We start from the raw sequence: 19943 nt of genomic DNA on the forward strand, positions 1-19943 counted from the left end.
ACACACAGACAGATATGTAACACACAGATATAGATGTAACACACGCAGACAGAGATGTAACACACAGATATAGATGTAACACGCACAGACAGAGAGGTAACACACATATAGAGATGTAACACACATATAGAGATGTAACACACACACATATAGAGATGTAACACACACACAGACAGATATGTAACACACAGATATAGATGTAACACACACAGACAGAGATGTAACACACAGATAGAGATGTAACACACACACAGACAGAGATGTAACACACATATAGAGATGTAACACACATATAGAGATGTAACACACACAGATAGAGATGTAACACACAAACAGAGATGTAACACACAGATATAGATGTAACACACACAGACAGAGATATAACACACAGATATAGATGTAACACACACAGACAGAGATGTAACACACAGATATAGATGTAACACACACATATAGAGATGTAACACACAGATAGACATGTAACACACAGACAGAGATGTAACACACAGATATAGATGTAACACACACATATAGAGATGTAACACACAGATAGAGATTTAACACACAGACAGAGATGTAACACACATATTGAGATGTAACACAGACAGACAGAGATGTAACACACAGATATAGATGTAACACACACAGACAGAGATGTAACACACAGATATAGATGTAACACAGACAGACATAGATGTAACACACAGATATAGATGTAACACACACAGACATAGATGTAACACACAGACAGAGATGTAACACACATATAGAGATGTAACACAGACAGACATAGATGTAACACACAGATATAGATGTAACACACACAGACAGAGATATAACACACAGATATAGATGTAACACACACAGACAGAGATGTAACACACAGATATAGATGTAACACACACATATAGAGATGTAACACACAGATAGACATGTAACACACAGACAGAGATGTAACACACAGATATAGATGTAACACACACATATAGAGATGTAACACACAGATAGAGATTTAACACACAGACAGAGATGTAACACACACCGATAGAGATGTAACACACAGACAGAGATGTAACACACAGATATAGATGTAACACACACAGACAGAGATGTAACACACAGACAGAGATGTAACACACAGACAGAGATGTAACACACAGATATAGATGTAACACACACGTATAGAGATGTAACACACAGATAGAGATGTAACACACAGACAGAGATGTAAAACTCACACAGACAGAGATGTAACACTCACACAGACAGAGATGTAACACACACATAGACAGAGATGTAACACACAGATATAGATGTAACACACATATAGAGATGTAACACACAGATAGAGATGTAACACACAGACAGAGATGTAAAACTCACACAGACAGAGATGTAACACTCACACAGACAGAGATGTAACACACACATAGACAGAGATGTAACACACAGATATAGATGTAACACACACACAGACAGAGATGTAACACACAGACAGAGATGTAACACACAGACAGAGATGTAACACACACACTCTACAATAATAGAAAAACAAACCCTGTTGCAATCAAATCAAATCAAATGTATCTGACACGGGCTTACTGACAGACATGTAACACACACACAGAGACAGAGAATTACCTTGAAATGCTAACATGCTTACTTACAGAGATGTTCACTGGCGAAAACACACACACATGAAACGCACCCGATAATTACAGACTCGTTCACGCTCATGAAACACACATACACAGCTGTTCGGCTGGAAGGAGATTGTGTGTGTGTGTGTGTGTGTTAGCATGTGTGAGCAGTGTGTGTGTGTGTTAGCGTATGTGAGCAGTGTGTGTGTGTGTTAGCGTGTGTGAGCAGTGTGTGTGTGTGTGTGTCAGTTTGTGTGTGTGTTAGTGTGTGAGCAGTTTGTGTGTGTGTGTGTGTGCGTTAGCTTGTGTGAGCAGTGTGTGCATGTTAGCGTGTGTGAGCAGTGTATGTGTTTTAGCGTGTGTGAGCAGTGTGTGTGTGTGTTAGCATGTGTGAGCAGTGTGTGTGTGGGTGTTAGCATGTGGGTGTTAGCGTGCGTGTGTGTGTGTGTGTGTTAGCGTGTGTGAGCAGTGTATGTGTGTGTTAGCGTTGTGTTGTGTGTGTGGTGTGTGTGTGTGGTTGTGTGTGTGTGTGTGTGTGTGTGTGTGTGTGTGTGTGTGTTGTGTGTGTGTGTGTGTGTGTGTGTGTGTGTGTGTGGTGGGTCCGCGGCACGTTGTGTGTGTGTATGCGTGTGTGTGTGTGTGTGTGTGTGTAGGGTCGTGTGAGAGTGTGTGTGTGTGTGTGTGTGTGTTAGCGCGTGTGAGCAGTGTGTGTGGGTGTTAGTGTGTGTGTGTGGGTGTGTGTGTGTGTGTGTGTGTGTGTGTGTGTGGTGTGTGTGTGTGTGTGTGTGGTGTGTGTGTGTGTGTGTGGTGTGTGTGTGTGTTGTGTGTGTGTGTGTGTGTGTGTGAGTGTGTGTGTGTGTGAGTTAGCGCGTGTGAGCTGCTAGTGCTTAGCCACTATTTCCACTGTTGCTGTGCGTCTGAACAGATCTGACTCTCTCAACCTGTTTGTCACAAACACACACAGACACCCACACACACACACACTGAGGCATGCACACACACACTCACACACACAGTGGTGGAAAAAGTACTCAACTGTCAAACTGGAGTAAAAGTAAAGATCTCTTAATAGAAAATGAATAAAGTAAAAGTGAAAGTAAAAGTGAAAGTCACCCAGTAAAATTATACTTCAGTAAAACTAAAAGTATTTGGTTTTAAATATCCTTCAGTATCCAAAGTAAATGTAAATGTGTAAATCATTTCAAATTTCTAATATTAATGTCACGATCGTCGTAACAATGAAGAGAGGAGGACCAAGGCGCAGCGTGATAACAGTACATCTTCTTTTATTACCGAAGACGAACACGAAACGAACACTGACAAACTATACAAAAACAACAAACGACCGTGAAGCTATAAAACAAAAGTGCAGACACAAGTAACTAACGTAACGACATAGACAATCACCCACAAATTACCTAATTACTATGGCTGCCTAAATATGGCTCCCAATCAGAGACAACGATAGACAGCTGTCTCTAATTGAGAACCAATCTAGGCAACCATAGACATACAATCCCCTAGACTAGACACTGCCCATAAACATACAAAAACCCCTAGACAATACAAAACACATACATCCCCCATGTCACACCCCTGACCTAACTAAAATAATAAAGAAAACAAAGATAACTAAGGCCAGGGCGTAACAGTCCCCCCCCCAAAGGTGCGGACTCCGGCCGCAAAACCTGACACAGAAGGGGAGGGTCGGGTGGGCCTTCTTACGGCGGCGGCTCGGGTGCGGGACGTGGCCCCCACTCCACCATAGTCAATACCCGCTTTGGTGGCGCCTCTGGAGCGAGGACCCTACAGCGAGTCCCGGACTGAAAACTATCCTAGAGGGCGCCACTGGACGGAGGGGCAGCTCCGGACTGAGGGGCAGCTCCCAGACTGAGGGCAGCTCCGGACTGAGGGGGTAGCTCCGGACTGAGGGGTAGCTCCTGGACTGAGGGCAGCTCCAGCTGAGGGGCAGCTGGACTGAGGGGCAGCTCCGGACTGAGGGGCAGCCGGATGAGGGATGAGGGGACTGAGGGGCAGCTCCGGACTGAATGGCAGCTCGGACTGGAGGGCAGTCGATGGAGGGCCGCTCATGACGTGAGGCCGCTCATGACTGGAGGGCCCTCCGCCATGACTGGAGGGCAGCTATGACTGGAGGGCAGCTCATGACTGGAGGGAGCCATGACTGGAAGGCAGCTCATGACTGGCACGCAGCTCATTACTGGCAGGAGCTCATGACTGGCGGGCAGTTGGCAGCTCCTGACTGGATGGGGCTCTGGCAGCTCCTGGCTGACTGGCGGCTCTGGCAGCTCCTGGCTGACTGGCGGCTCTGGCAGCTCCTGGCTGACTGACGACTTGGCAGGTCCTGGCTGACTGACGATTCTGGCAGGTCCTGGCTGTGACGATCTGGCAGGTCCTGGCTGACTGACGACTCTGGCCGGTCCTGGCTGACTGAAGACTTGGCCGGTGCTGGCTGACTGACGACTCTGGCCGGTCCTGGCTGATGACGACCTGCGGTCCTGGCGACTGCCACTCTAGGCGCGGTCCTGGCTCTGATGCCTGGCGGCTCTGGCAGGTCCTGGCTGACTGGCGGCTCTGGCAGGTCCTGGTGACTGGCGGCTCTGGCAGGTCCTGGCGACTGGCGGCTCTGGCAGCTCCTGGCTGACTGGCGGCTCTGGCAGCTCCTGGCTGACTGGCGGCTCTGGCATGTCCTGACTGGCGGGCGGCACTGGCAGCTCCTGACTGGCAGGCGGCTCTGGTGGCTCCTGACTGACGTACGGCTCTAGTGGCTCAGGACAGACGGGCGGCTTTGACGGCTCCGGACAGACGGGCGGCTCAGGCGGCGCTGGGCAGACGGGCAGCGCAGGCGGCGCTGGGCAGACGGACAGCTCAGACGGCGCTGGGCAGGCGGACAGCGCAGACGGCGCTGGGCAGACGGCAGACTCAGACGGCGCTGGGCAGACGGGCAGTGCAGGCGGCGCTGGGCAGACGGGTAGCTCAGACGGCGCTGGGCAGACGGCAGACTCTGGCCGGCTGAGGCGCACAGTAGGCCTGGTGCGTGGTGCCGGAACTGGTGGTACCGGGCTAAGGACACGCACCTCAAGGCTAGTGCGGGAAGCAGCAACAGGGAGCACAGGGCTCTGGAAACGCACAGGAGGCTTGGTGCGTGGTGCCGGAACTGGTGGTACCGGGCTGGAGACACGTACCACAGGGCGAGTGCGTGGGGCTGCCACAGGAGAGCTGGTGCGTTGAGCTGGCGCAGGACGTGCAGGGCTAGGGAGGTGCACAGGAGGCCTGGTGCGTGGTACTGGCACAGTCTTCACCAGACGGCTAGCACGCACCTCAGGATGAGTATGGAGAGCTAACTCAGGTGACATCAAGTCCCCGACTCGCTCCGTCGGGCGGATGTCGTGCCTCAAGCACCAACACAGCAAATCCCTCATTTCTCTCTCCTCCAATTTCCCCATTAATTCATCCACAGTCTCAGCTTCACTCCCCTTACTCACCTCCAATTCCACCTCGACTGGCTCTGGTTCCATCTTCGGCTCCTCACAGTAAGTACGGAGAGCTGGCTAAAGTCTCCTACTTGACCCAGCTACACTCCCCGAGAGCCTCCCCCCCAATACATTTTTGGGGTTGCCAGCCGCTCTGCCGTGCTAGCTCCTCATACCGCGCCTCTCTGCTTCGCTGCCTCCAGCTCTCTGCTTGGGGCGGCGATATTTTTGTGCCCAGGGTCCTCCGCCGTCTAATATTTCCTCAATTCCAATATTCCTGCGATCCGCTGATGCTGCTTGTATCACGCTGCTTGTCCGGGTAATTGGTGGGTGATTCTGTTCACGATCGTCGTAACAATGAAGAGAGGAGGACCAAGGCGCAGCGTGATAACAGTACATCTTCTTTTATTACCGAAAGAGAACACGAAAGACGAACACTGACAAACTATACAAACAACAACAAACGACCGTGAAGCTATAAAACAAAAGTGCCAGACACAAGCAACTAACGTAAGACATAGACAATCACCCACAAAATTACCTAATGACTATGCTGCCTAAATATGGCTCCCAATCAGAGACAACGATAGACAGCTGTCTCTAATTGAGAACCAATCTAGGCAACCATAGACATACAATCCCCTAGACTAGACACTGCCCCATAAACATACAAAAAACCCTAGACAATACAAAACACATACATCCCCCATGTCACAACCTGACCTAACTAAAATAATAAAGAAAACAAAGATAACTAAGGCCAGGGCGTGACAAATAAACTTATTCAGGATCGGTGGGTCCCCTGCGGGACGGTTGAGCTAACGTAGGCTAATGCGATTAGCATGAGGTTGTAAGTAACAAGAAAATGTGTTATTTACATAGACATAGCTGATATTGTCAGAAAGCTTAAATTCTTGTTAATCTAACTGCACTGTCCAATTTACAGTAGCTATTACAGTGAAAGAATACCATGCTATTGTTTGAGGAGAGTGCACAGTTTTGAACATGAAAAGTTATTAAAAAACAAATTATGCACGTTTGGCCAGACTTGATACCAAATTTTGAACAGAAACGCAATGGTTCATTGGATCAGTCTAAAACGTTGCACATACACTGCTGCCATCTAGTGGCCAAAATCTAAATTGCTGCTGGGCTGGAATAATACATTATGGCCTTTCTCTTGCATTTCAAAGATGATGGTAAAAAAAAATACAAAAAGAGAACGTTTTTTCTTTTTTTGTATTATCTTTCACCAGATCTAATGTGTCATATTATCCTACATTCCTTTCACATTTCCACAAACTTCACAGTGTTTCCTTTCAACTGGTACCAAGAAAATGCATATCCTTGCTTCAAGTGCTGAGCGGCAGTTAGATTTGGGTATGTCATTTTAGGCGAAAATTGGAAAAAAAGTGTCCGATCAAACCAGATGGCAACATTTTCTTGTGTTTTTTATTTAGGGAAAGCCAGGGGCACACTCCAAATGTCTCTCTGTCTCTCTTCCTCTCTCTCTCTCTTCCTCTCTGTCTCTCTTCCTCTCTCTGTCTCTATCCTTGGACACATTGTACTGTATAATAACAACCTAAACCTCCCTCCCTCTTCCTCTCTCTCTTCCTCTCTGTCTCTCTTCCTCTCTCTCTCTTCCTCTCTCTCCCCTTGGACACATTGTACTGTATAATAACAACCTAAACATCTCTCTCTCTCTCTTCTCTCTTTCTTCTTCTCTCTCTCTCTCTCTCTCTCTCTTTTTTTTTCTCTCTCTCTCTCTTTCTCTCTCTCTCTCCTCCTCTCTCTCTCTCTCTCTCTCTCTCGCTCTCTTCTCTCTCTCTCTCTCTCTCTTCTCTCTTCTTCTCCTCTCTCTCTCTCTCTCTCTCCTTCCCTCCTCTCTCTTCTCATCCTCTCTCTCTCTCTCTCTCTCTCTCTCCCTCTCTCTCTCTCTCTCCCTCTCCCTCTCCCTCTCCCTCTCCCGCTCCCTCTCCCGCCTCCCCTCTCCCGCTCCTCTCCCGCTCTCCTCTCCCTCTCCCTTCTTCCCTTCCCTCTCTCTCAATTGACTTTATTGACATGGTGAACGGTTTTGTTGGTGGAAGGAGAGGGAGGACCAAAATGCAGCGTGATATGTATCCATAATAACTTTAATGAGAATGAATACAAATAACAAAAGAACAAGAGAATCAAAATGAAAACCGAAACAGTCCCGAATGGTGAAAACACTAAAACAGAAAACAACTACCCAAACATAGTGGGAAAACAGGCTACCTAAGTATGATTCTCAATCAGAGACAATGATGGACACCTGCCTCTGATTGAGAACCATACTAGGCCAAACACATAGAAATATAACGTATAGAACAAAACATAGAAAAACAACATAGAATGTCCACACCAACTCACGCCCTGACCAAACTAAAATAAAGACCTAAAAAAGGAACTAAGGTCAGAACGTGACACATGGCAAGTTCATTATTACTTACATTGTCAAAGTATACATATCGAAGAATACAAATCAAATATATATGTATATATATACAAAATATATATATATTTATATATAAATAAATGGTGGGACCAACAGCAATAATAATAGTAGTAGTGGACATGGGATTACCATTAACAACAACTACAACAACAATATTAATCAGAACAACAATACATTAAAGCAACAGAGTAGTAGACCAGTGTCAACATGACTAAGAAGACACATGACCTGGTATGAAAGACAAAACAAAACAAGAGGGAAATATTATCAACATTACTTTGCACTTTCACTGGCTGTCCCTCAGGTTGTGGCAGGAGGACATATATTTGGCTGCCAAAATTACACATTTTGGCTTTTCACCCAATAAATATTACATTTTTTCTTCATCTTTTATAGTTTTAAATTCTTTGTATTGAATTATAATTTTGGGAAATAAATATTCTCTTAGGTCTGAGTATTTTTCACAGTGTAATAGGTCTCTCTCTCTCTCTCTCTCTCTCTTACTCTCTCTCTCCCCCTCTCTTTCTCCATTTCTTCCTCTGTCTTCTGCTTTCTCTCTCTCTCTTTCTCTCTCTCTCTCTCTGTCTTCCTCTCTCTATCATCCTCTCTCTCTCAACTCAAGTAATTCACAGGGCTTTATTGGCGTTGGAAACATATGTTTACATTACCAGAGCAAGTGAAATAATCATTAAAAAATGGACAGGAAATAATACATCGTTTCAAAGGAATACACACATTTCAAAGTCTCTCTCTCTCTGTCTTCCTCTCTCCATCTCTCTCTCTCTTCCTCTCTCCATCTATCTCTCTCTTCATACCTCTCTCTCTCTTCATACCTCTCTCTCTCACTTCATATCTCTCTCTCTCTCAAATGCAGATTGCTTTATTGGTATGAAATACAATTCGTAGATATTGCCAAAGCAGTATATTCGTATAGCATTTCAGTAAATACAGTACAATGCAAAGAGGATAATGAGACACAGTTATTTTCAATAGAAATAATAATAGTTCATATAATCATGTGTACAGGTACTGTTTTACTGCTGTTTTATTGGGGAATCTTCGGTTGATAAATACTTAAATAAGATTATAAAAAGACAACATGGATGATGGTTACACTGTGTATAACTGTCAGCTAAATATAATGTAAATACTACAGGGAATTAATGGTCATGGGATGTCCTTCAGGCTATGGGAATCATTTACATATCTGGCACTAATATTAGTGGTTTCTCCCTCACCCAGAATATGTCAATAGTAAATGCACAGAAGTTGGGAATTGATTGAGATATTCTCTCTCTCTCTCTCTCTCTCTCTCTCTCTCTCTCTCTCCTCTCATCTCTCTCTCTCTCTCTCTCTCTCTCTCTCTCTCTCTCTCTCTCTCTTCTCTCTCTCTCTCTTTTCTCTCTCTCTCTCTCTCTCTCTCTCTCTCTCTCTCTTCTCTCTCTCCTCTCTCTCCTCTCTTCTCTCTCTCTCTCTCTCTCTCTCTCCATCTCTCCATCTCTCCATCTCTCCCTCGATCTCTACTTCTAACATGAGTCATCTTCAGAGTGGACGGGATCACCCTATTCCCTTAGAAGTGTACACTTCTGTGAACCCTTTAATTTCAGTCAACAACTGTCAAGATATATTTCCATGTACCCCTTTCCTGCAGTCAAATGACCTAGTTGCCTCATGGGTGGAATGTTATTCATATTTTGCATAATTTCTTTTTTTAAACGCTGAAAATCCTGTGTTTCTATGTCAAATGGTTTTGTTATATTTCAGTCTTCTGTGATGTATAAAAAGTGTAATATTGGGATGCAAACTCAAAATGTAATACATTTCAACTCCATATCTGACAGGTGTTTATTTTTCTGAAGCTCATAACCATGTGTGTGAGGTGTATACTTTTGTTTCAAAGTAGATTTGTTTCATACTCCCAAGAAACACTCTGTGTGAGCCTGACTTATCCCACTGCAGTAAAAGGTTAACCCTCCCTTCAAAACAGCCACATAACACTCCCTCTCCCTCTGTCTCACTGAAAAACACACACACACACACACACTCCGTTTCTTTTCCTCTCTTTCTCTCTACTTAGAAGTGCAGCGATGCAGCACATGTCAACACTCAGCCTCTTCTGGAAGCTAAAAGATCTCTTTCCACACACAGACACACTTCCCTCCACATCCCACCACATCCAGCTATTGAAAGAGACATAAAGTCACCTTAGAAATCTTCTGTTGTGCAGACGAGCCCCTTCCTTTCCTCCTCTCCTCCGATAGTTCTCCCTCTCCTCTCCTCTCCTGGTCTGTAATGTCAGTTCCCGCCGATGATCCTGAGCCCCTCCATTTCCTCCCCAGCTCCTTGTTTCTGGTACTGAGCAGCACAGGCAACTGACTGCGTTCCTGTAGTCTCTCTCTCTTCCCCTTCTCTCTCGCTCTCTCTCTCTCTGCTCTCAGCTCTCTGCTCTCTTTCTCTCTCTCTCTCACTCTCTCTGAGCAGGGCTGTGTGTTACACAGCTCAGCCAGTCAGCCTGCCTGGCCTGCCCCACCACCACAGGAGTCCCAGCCTCCTCCAGGGTCCTAGTGCTAGTGATGTTCTTTGAAAGAATGCCATTGTCTCTGATCGGAGCCCTCCCTGCCTCCCTCCTCTTCCCCTCTCCCCTACCTCAGAGCGTCAGCAGGTTGCCAGGACAACGTGGGCCGGCCTAGAGGGAGTAGATCAGATCATGCTGTCCAGAGGCTCCAGTAGGCTAACTGGCTGACTGGCTGACTGACTGACTGACTGGCTGACTGGCTGACTGTCTGACTAGCTGACTGACTGACTGACTGACTGACTGGCTGTCTGACTGGCTGACTGTCTGACTAGCTGACTGGCTGGCTCGCTGACTCGATGGCTGGCTGGCTGACTGACTAGCTGGCTGGCTGGGTAACTGACTGACTGCCTGACTGTCTGACTAGCTGACTGGCTGGCTGGCTAACTGACTGACTGACTAGCTGACTGGCTGGCTGACTGGCAGACTGGCTGGCTGAATGGCTGGCTGGCTGGCTGGCTGACTGACTGGCTATCTGACTGGCTGACTGGCTGATTAGCTGACTGGCTGGCTGGCTGGCTGACTCGCTGGCTGGCTGACTGACTAGCTGGCTGGCTGGGTGGGTGGGTGAGTGGGTGGGTAACTGACTGACTGACTGGCTGACTGCTGCCTGACTGTCTGACTAGCTGACTGGCTGGCATGCTGACTGGCAGACTGGCTGGCTGGCTAGCGGAATGTCTGACTGTCTAACTAGCTGACTGGCTGGCTGACTGACTAGCTGGCTGGGTGGGTAACTGACTGACTGCCTGACTTTCTGACTAGCTGACTGGCTGGCTGGCTAACTGACTGACTGACTAGCTGACTGGCTGGCTGACTGGCTGACTGGTTGGCTGGCTGACTGGCAGACTGGCTGGCTGGCTAGCGGAATGTCTGACTGACTAACTAGCTGACTGGCTGGCTGACTGACTGACTAGCTGGCTGGCTGGGTAACTGACTGACTGACTGTCTGACTAGCTGACTGGCTGGCAGGCTGGCTAGCTGAATGTCTGACTGTCTAACTAGCTGACTGGTTGACTGACTGACTTGTTGGCTGTCTAGCTCACTGACTGACTGGCTGACTGACTAGCTGTCTGTCTGACTGACTGGTTGGCTGACTGACATCCTGACTGACTAGCTGTCTGTCTGACTGACTGGTTGGCTGACTGGCTGACTGATTGGTTGGCTGAGGGACTTTCTCAACATAGGAAACACATGAAATATTAAACTAAAGAAGGAAACACACATTTAGGACATATTTTATATTTTGACATGAAACTGAATCATAACAGAGATATCATAATCAAAACCAGGACTTAGCACCGACGTAAATGTGGGTATCCCCTTTACATTAAGCTGCTTGTGTACACAGTACTGCAACTACTGTAGCAACAAGATAGTACCAACAAAATGTACTGTAGACTATTTTTGCAACAGTAAGCTGTATGTTTACTGTGATAAACATCACAGAGGTTAATTTTGTTTATTGTCTATTATTATCTTACTTTGGCAATGTAAACATACGTTTCTCATGCCAATAAAGCCCTTAAATTGAACTTGAATAGAGAGAGAGAGAGAGAGAGAGAGAGAGAGAGAGAGAGAGAGAGAGAGAGAGAGAGAGAGAGAGAGAGAGAGAGAGAGAGAGAGAGAGAGAGGGGGGGGGGGGGGGGGGGGGGGGAAGAGAGAGAGAGGGGGGGGGGGGGGGGGGGGGGGGGGGAGAGGCTCCCAGATCAGATCACAGCAGTAAACTCTGCAGACATCTATAAGATCCTGACTGTCACTAGGACTTAACACAGCCCTCTGGGTACACACACACACACACACACACACACACACACACACACACACACACACACACACACACACACACACACACACACACACACACACACACACACATTTGTTATACTATCCTTGTGGATGCCAAACAATTGATTCCCATTCAAAATCCTATTTTCCTTAGCCCATAAACCTAACCCGTGTCCTTGTTTTACTAACCCTGTGAGGACTTCTGGTCCCACAAGGATAGTAAAACCAAACACACACACACACCCTCTGCCTTCTAATCAAACAGAGAGAGGGGGGAGGAAAGGGGGGAGACAGACAGAGAGAGAGAGGAAGCAAGAAACAGACAGGTAAGAGAGAAAAGAGGGGGAGAAACTAAGGTAGAGAGAGAAAGAGACTGAGAGACAGAGTGAGACAGAGAGAGAGAGAGAGAGGGAGAGGAGGAATAAGCAGAGAGGATTTGGGTCTTATAAACACTGCCTTAAAAAATTAACAGTAAACATTACACTTACAGTAAACATTACACTCTCTCTTTCTCACTCTATATCACTTTGGAAGTCCTCCTCCCCCTCCCCTCCCTGCTCCTTCTCTTCCTCCTCCTCCTCCTCCTCCTCCTCCTCCTTCTCTTCCTCCTCCTCCTCCTCCTCCTCCTCTTCATCACCATAGGGATCTGCATGGTGATAGAGAGTCAGAGGGAGGGAGGCTGAGCGTGTGGTGTGATAACGGCAGCTACAGTATGTCTAACTGGTGCAGTGTGCCGGATAGACAACTAAATAATATGGAGAGATAATGGAGAGATAATGTCCTCACATACTGTGCACTCTATGTGCTCTATTTTAACAAACGTAATGTAAATCTAAGTGCTATAGGTTCAGCGGTGTGTCAGAAATATTTTAGCTATTTTCCCTGTCGCAATTATCGGCGCACTTGCTGGCGTTGGTGCGAAAGGGTTTTGATGAATAAACAAGTTGTGGATGTGTGGAGGCTTCGCCACTCGCTGGCCAATCAGAACGTGCTCCATGGCGAAACATGTGGATGCTTCAAGTTGTGTATTCACGGTCTTTTATGTGTTGCCTTGGAAACAACTCCAATTCCAATGTTAGTCCCTTATAGTTTGTTAAATGGCGTACAGAAACAAAATAACTACACATTGTTCTAAGTCAATGCCTGGGTTCAAAAGCATTCAGACTAATATTTTAATTTAACTAGACAAGTCAGTTAAGAAGAAGTGATGATTTACAATGACAGCCTATACCAGCCAAACAACACTGTGCCAATGGGACTCCCAATCACAGCTAGTTGTGATACAGCCTGGATTTGAACCAGGGTGTCTGTAGCGACTCCTCTAGCACCAAGATGCAGTGCATTAGACTGCTGCGCCACTGGGGAGCCAGTGATATTAAAGCTGGTGATATAGAGACTAGGCCTACTGTAAATTGCATTATGGCTGGGCATGGACATGCCAAACACCGTCAATTAGCAAGATTATATTAATTATTGATGAGGCATAAAAAGATAAAAAATAATTCAATTCTGAACAAAATGAAAAAATAACTTGTTTTAAATAGTCTACGTCACACTTACAGGCACCATAATTTATCCCGTGGGCATATAATATTAAAACAATCCAGACTGTGGAGGGTTTTACAGCAAAATCCAACATTTTCACAGTAGCTGGACAAAGATCCAATACAAAGAGAATACAAAGAGAAAGGGCGAATGTCCACTCGGCGTTATCCTGCTCTATGTTTTATATTGGAACCATCAGTAATGATGTCATAAAATCGCCATGCAAAAAAGACACACATTGGTGTTGAACCAGTCTTCATTATAGTAGGCCTAATGGGGGCTTGGGTTGAGAACATAGGAAACAGAAAACAACATTATAGTAGGCCTAAGGGAGGGCTTGGGTTGAGAACATAGGAAACAGAAAACAACATTATAGTAGGCCTAATGGAGGGCTTGGGTTTAGAACATAGGAAACAGAAAACAACATTATAGTAGGCCTAAGGGAGGGCTTGGGTTTAGAACATAGGAAACAGAAAACAACATTATAGTAGGCCTAATGGAGGCTTGGGTTTAGAACATAGGAAACAGGAAAACAACATTATAGTAGGCCTAAGGAGGGCTGGTGTTTAAGAACATAGGAAACAGAAAAACAACATTATAGTAGGCCTAAGGGAGGGCTTGGGTTTAGAACATAGGAAACAGAAAACAACATTATAGTAGGCCTAATGGAAGGGCTTGGGTTTAGAACATAGGAAACAGAAAACAACATTATAGTATGGCTAATGGAGGGCTTGGGTTTTAGAACATAGGAAACAGAAAACAACATTTAGTAGGCCTAAGGAGGGCTTGGTTTAGAACATAGGAAACAGAAACACAACATTATAGTAGGCCTAATGGAGGGCTTGGGTTTAGAACATAGGAAACAGAAAAACAACCATTATAGTAGGCCTAAGGGAGGGCTGGGGTTTAGAACATAGGAACAGAAACAACATTATAGTAGGCCTAAGGGAGGGACTTGGGTTTAGAACCTAGGAAACAGAAAACAACATTATCGTAGGGCCTAATGGAGGGCTTGGGTTTAGAACATAGGAACAGAAAACAACATTATAGTAGGCCTAAGGGAGGGCTTGGGTTTAGAACATAGGAAACAGAAAACAACATTATAGTAGGCCTAAGGGAGGGCTTGGGTTTAGAACATAGGAAACAGAAAACAACATTATAGTAGGCCTAATGGAGGGCTTGGGTTTAGAACATAGGAAACAGAAAACAACATTATAGTAGGCCTAAGGGAGGGCTTGGTTTAGAACATAGGAAACAGAAAACAACATTATAGTAGGCCTAATGGAGGGCTTGGGTTTAGAACATAGGAAACAGAAAACAACATTATAGTAGGCCTAATGGAGGGCTTGGGTTTAGAACATAGGAAACAGAAAACAACATTATAGTAGGCCTAATGGAGGGCTTGGGTTTAGAACATAGGAAACAGAAAACAACATTATAGTAGGCCTAAGGGAGGGCTTGGGTTTAGAACATAGGAAACAGAAAACAACATTATAGTAGGCCTAAGGGAGGGCTTGGGTTTAGAACATAGGAAACAGAAAACAACATTATAGTAGGCCTAATGGAGGGCTTGGGTTTAGAACATAGGAAACAGAAAACAACATTATAGTAGGCCTAAGGGAGGGCTTGGGTTGAGAACATAGGAAACAGAAAACAACATTATAGTAGGCCTAATGGAGGGCTTGGGTTTAGAACATAGGAAACAGAAAACAACATTATAGTAGGCCTAATGGAGGGCTTGGGTTTAGAACATAGGAAACAGAAAACAACATTATAGTAGGCCTAATGGAGGGCTTGGGTTTAGAACATAGGAAACAGAAAACAACATTATAGTAGGCCTAATGGGGGCTTGGGTTGAGAACATAGGAAACAGAAAACAACATTATAGTAGGCCTAATGGAGGGCTTGGGTTTAGAACATAGGAAACAGAAAACAACATTATAGTAGGCCTAAGGGAGGGCTTGGGTTTAGAACATAGGAAACAGAAAACAAGCCATTGTTACAGGTTACAGATCATTCTGAATACGAGGTTCACCGGTATTCACCGAGGTTCTCATCTCTCGTTTCATGATGGGTGTGGACACACAGCCTACATCATGGAGAGGGTTTTACACATGTCCAAAATGGGACCTGCATGGCTAAAATAACGTGGGCTTGCCTACAATATATATAAAAAAAGGGAATGTCAACTCAATGTTTTACTCCTCTCAAACTTTATATTTTGCTTAATCAATATTTAAGCTTTGGTGATTTAAGATTTATTTCCAAGCGGTCTCCGGAGCCAAACCCTTTATCAACAGACTACTTAGCGATTGCATTGGGCAGGACAAAATAAACATACATTGAGAGGATGGGAGGCTATGCTTGGTTTTTAACCAAATAAAACTAAATGGGACAAAGAATTACATTTTATGTTTCTCAATAGGAAGTAAATAGGCACCAAAATCCCATTAGGCTTCTCTTGTTCCACGTCCATATGGTCAATGTGCTTCGCCACTGGACGGTTTTTCCTGCCATAACCAACTGAGTTACACGCTAAAACCAGCTTTAGGTTGGTCTTAAATATCCCAGTCAGCACTGCCTGAAATTAGCAATTTGGATCATGTTTGTAAGGAGACCGCTCAAGTATTTCAACCGAGTGAAAGCGAGCTGATATAAGACAGGTTAATTGACGCACCTGACGAAATTGCAAATGAATGTGTGTTTGTCTCTAGTGCCACTTTAACAGCAGAGAAAATAGAGGCCTACAGTATGTGTTATTTCTTAAGATGACACACACACACACACACACACACACACACACACACACACACACACACACACACACACACACACACACACACACACAAAGACACACAGACAGACACACACACACACAAACACACACACGTATGAGCACACAAACACAGACAGGTCTGGGAGGTAGCCATCCATGATCCCTCAAACCTTAAATGGAGCTGCCATTCCATCCAGCCTACCCATGAGCCTCGGCCAGAGGGGGCAGGCCAGCAATCAAGCGTTTGACAGGAAACAGACGGCAGGCTAAGATGTCAACCAAACAACCAGCCATTTACTCATTCTTTCACTCTGTTGTTTTCACACACACACACACACACACACACACACACACACACACACACACACACACACACACACACACACACACACACACACACACACACACACACACACGTCTGGAGCACTACTATTGAACTTGTAGTGGTCTCTTATTACAGCTTAACAGTAGGATGGATGAGTGGTGTCCGTGTTTAAATCACCTTCTATCTCATAAGCTGCTGGTGACATACACAACATTGCTGGGAAATTGTCTATTTCTCCCTGACCTGTCTCTCTCTCTCCCCCTCTCTGTCTCCTCTCTCTCTCCCCCACCTCACCCTCTCTGTCTCCTCTCTCCTCCCCCCCACCTCTCTCTCTGGTATCTCTCTCTCTCTCTCGCTGTGGTCACCCCTCTCGCACCCCTCTCTCACTCTCTCCCCACCTCTCTCTCTCTCCCCACCCCTCTCTCTTCCCCCAACCTCTCTCTCTCTCTGGTCACCCCTCACAAACCCCTCTCTCCCCACCCTCTCTCTCGCTCTCTTACCCTCCAAATCCAGAGTAAACTGCTGGGTACTGATCAATAGTAATACAGGGCTGCGGTAGCTGTTTATTTTGGAAAGTGTGTGATGCACAGCGGGTGACAAAGTGCACTTCTCACACACACACTGCTATAAATATGTGGGCCAGGGCTGTGGCCACACACATGCACATGGACACACACACAAACACACTCCATCTCTGTTTTATGCCTGACTGTGTGAGTGGCCAGGGCCAGACAGAGAAACACAACAGGGTCTCTGGTCCACTGAGCAGGACTCACAGACCTCCAGGCAGGTAAAGAGATTAAGGATTAGATAAGGGTATTTGGGACAGCAGCATACCACCCTGCATCCCACTGCTGGCTTGCCTCTGAAGCTAACAGGGTTAGTCCTGGTCAGTCCCTGGATGGGAGACCAGATGCTGCTGGAAGTGGTGTTGGAGGTCCAGTAGGAGGCACTCTTTCCTCTGGTCTAAAATAATATCCCAATGCCCCAGGGCAGTGATTGGGGACATTGCCCTGTGTAGGGTGCTGTCTTTTGGATTGACACCCACTCTCTGTGGTCACTAAAGATCCTATGACACTTATCGTAGGAGTAGGGGTGTTAACCCCGGTGTCCTGGTTAAATTCCCCATCTGGGAATTACCATACCATCATGTTCACCTAATCATCCCCAGCTTTCAAAGCTTTCATCCCCCCTCCTCTCCCCGGTAACTGTTCCCCAGGTTGTTGCTGTAAATGAGAATGTGTTCTCAGCCAACGTACCTGGTTAAATAAAACAAACAAAAATAGGTCAAGGAGAGTATGTGATGTTCATTATGTCTAGTGAATAATACCTGAATGAGTTGGGTGTGTTTGATCTAAGAGACAATATCAAGATCAATATCAAGATCTAAGAGACAATATCACAAACATTTAATTTGTTTAAATACATGCTGTGCAAAGGCACAATGATTAGAAAGGAGGATAATGGAGGATCACGTTCAGAGTAAGAATTGAATCCCATCATTTGGATGTCGCCAGTAAACAGGATATATAGACTATGATTTCATCTTTGTCATTCAACAAAACATAATTATTTTTCTGTTTTTCTTTCTCTCTCTTCCCATCTCTTCTTCTCCTCTTTCTCTCTCTCTCTCTCACTCTCTCTCTTCCCATCTCGTCTTCTCCTCTCTCTCTCTTTCTCCCTCTCGCTCTCTCGCTCTCTCTCTCTCTCTCCCCCCATCTCTCACTGGGTGGGATGAGTCATTGTGGACAGAGGAAGGGAGGAGAGGGATGGAAGGGAGAGGAGGAGAGGAGAGAGAAAGAGGTAGTGGCTGTGTTTTATTCCTCTTCACACTCTATCCTGAGCACCGCGTCACAGACAGAGAACAGAGCAGGGCACAGTCCGGGCCCACATCCAGTCTGACATAACTTAATGTAGCATTGTTATTATACACCAGTCTGACATAATGTAGCATTGTTATTATACACCCGTCTGACATAATGTAGCATTGTTATTATACACTAGCTTTTACTCTAGCCCAGTTTACATTTTAGCATAGTCGGGCAGTTACAGCACAAAGAAACCAATCGATTCCTTGTGGTAGTAAGATATGTATTATATAAATTATCTTAGATGTTAAGTCCCCTATTTGGGATACTTTGAGTGGTTCTGAACCGGTTCCGACTGACATTTTGGCGTACAAAACTCTCTGTGAACGTCGCAGGGTCCCATGTCTTATAGTGCTAGAAAGTCCCATCTGTCTATGAGACACTCTCTCAGCGGTATCAGGTTTCAGACCCCACATTTGCATAGGGAGTGACGTGTCACATTTTCTGGTCTACGCAGACAAATAATCGATTTTCTCTTCCTCTGAGCGACTGTGCCCAGCCTGGGAGACGGCATATGAAAGTTGACGGTCTAGTGAAGGGTTATTCAACTATGACTCTAAGAGGACTGGAGCCTGCTGGTTTTCTGTTCTACCTGCTAATGCATTTTGGGGTGGCAGGTAGCCTAGTTCTGCCCCGTTCTGCCCCTGAACAAGGCAGTTAACCCACTGTTCCCCGGTAGGCTGTCATTGTAAATAAGAATGTGTTCTTAACTGACTTGCCTAGTTATATAAAGGTCTAAATGAGTCCTTAATTAGAAGGGAACACTGAAAAAACACAGTGGAAATGGCTTTGAGGTCCAGAGCTGAGTTTGATATTTCTAGTGAATCCCAACTGTTGTGCTTTCATCTCGCTGTGATATTCTCAGACAGATTTAAACCACTCAACATGAAAAAATGCTAAAAAAATTCGTAGAATTGAAACAAGACCACTTTCTCTGGGTCAGAGACGGACAAAATCACGTTGTGCTTAAATCTGAAGTTGTAACGAGTCTGCAAACATTGAATGGAGTTTCTGCGCCGCTCAGAGGACGTTCAGGAGAAAATTCTCTGTCAACAGTTATATGAAATGGTGCCAATATTGTACTGTCACTAAGTATGTTCATATTGATTTTACAGTTAGAAGAAATGTGAAATCTGATATTAAGTCATTTATAATTTGATTGTTACTACACTGAGACAGTAGTCCAGTAATATCAAGCGCTATTGCCCCACTTTTGTTGAATAGGAACAAAAATAATAATACTATGTACTTGAATTTATGTCCTCAAGTGAGTAGACCTCAGCAATTTATATAAATGTTTTTACCAGAAAGGTGAGTTCCAGATCTTTCTAAAACTATGCAACATTACCAGTTATTGTTCATGGCCATCTCATGGAATTTATTACGTTTGGGTAAGTCTATTTAGGTGGAAATCATAATGTTGTCCTATCATTCAAACCACAATATGATTAAATGATAATGCCCT

At 45.2% G+C, this 19943-nt stretch overlaps 1 protein-coding gene across 1 annotated transcript in view; it reads right to left on the reverse strand.

The window, feature by feature from the left end:
* LOC120019184 (forkhead box protein N3-like) overlaps window positions 1-10044 on the reverse strand; it is a 115888-nt gene extending 105844 nt beyond the window's left edge. The window contains exon 1 of the mRNA XM_038962495.1: window positions 9812-10044. The gene's annotated coding sequence lies outside the window, so the exon portion shown is untranslated. The remainder of the gene's footprint in view (window positions 1-9811) is intronic.
* Window positions 10045-19943: the final 9899 nt, after the last annotated feature.

The sequence above is a fragment of the Salvelinus namaycush genome, chromosome 24 (assembly GCF_016432855.1).
Source record: "Salvelinus namaycush isolate Seneca chromosome 24, SaNama_1.0, whole genome shotgun sequence".
Lineage (NCBI taxonomy): Eukaryota > Metazoa > Chordata > Actinopteri > Salmoniformes > Salmonidae > Salvelinus > Salvelinus namaycush.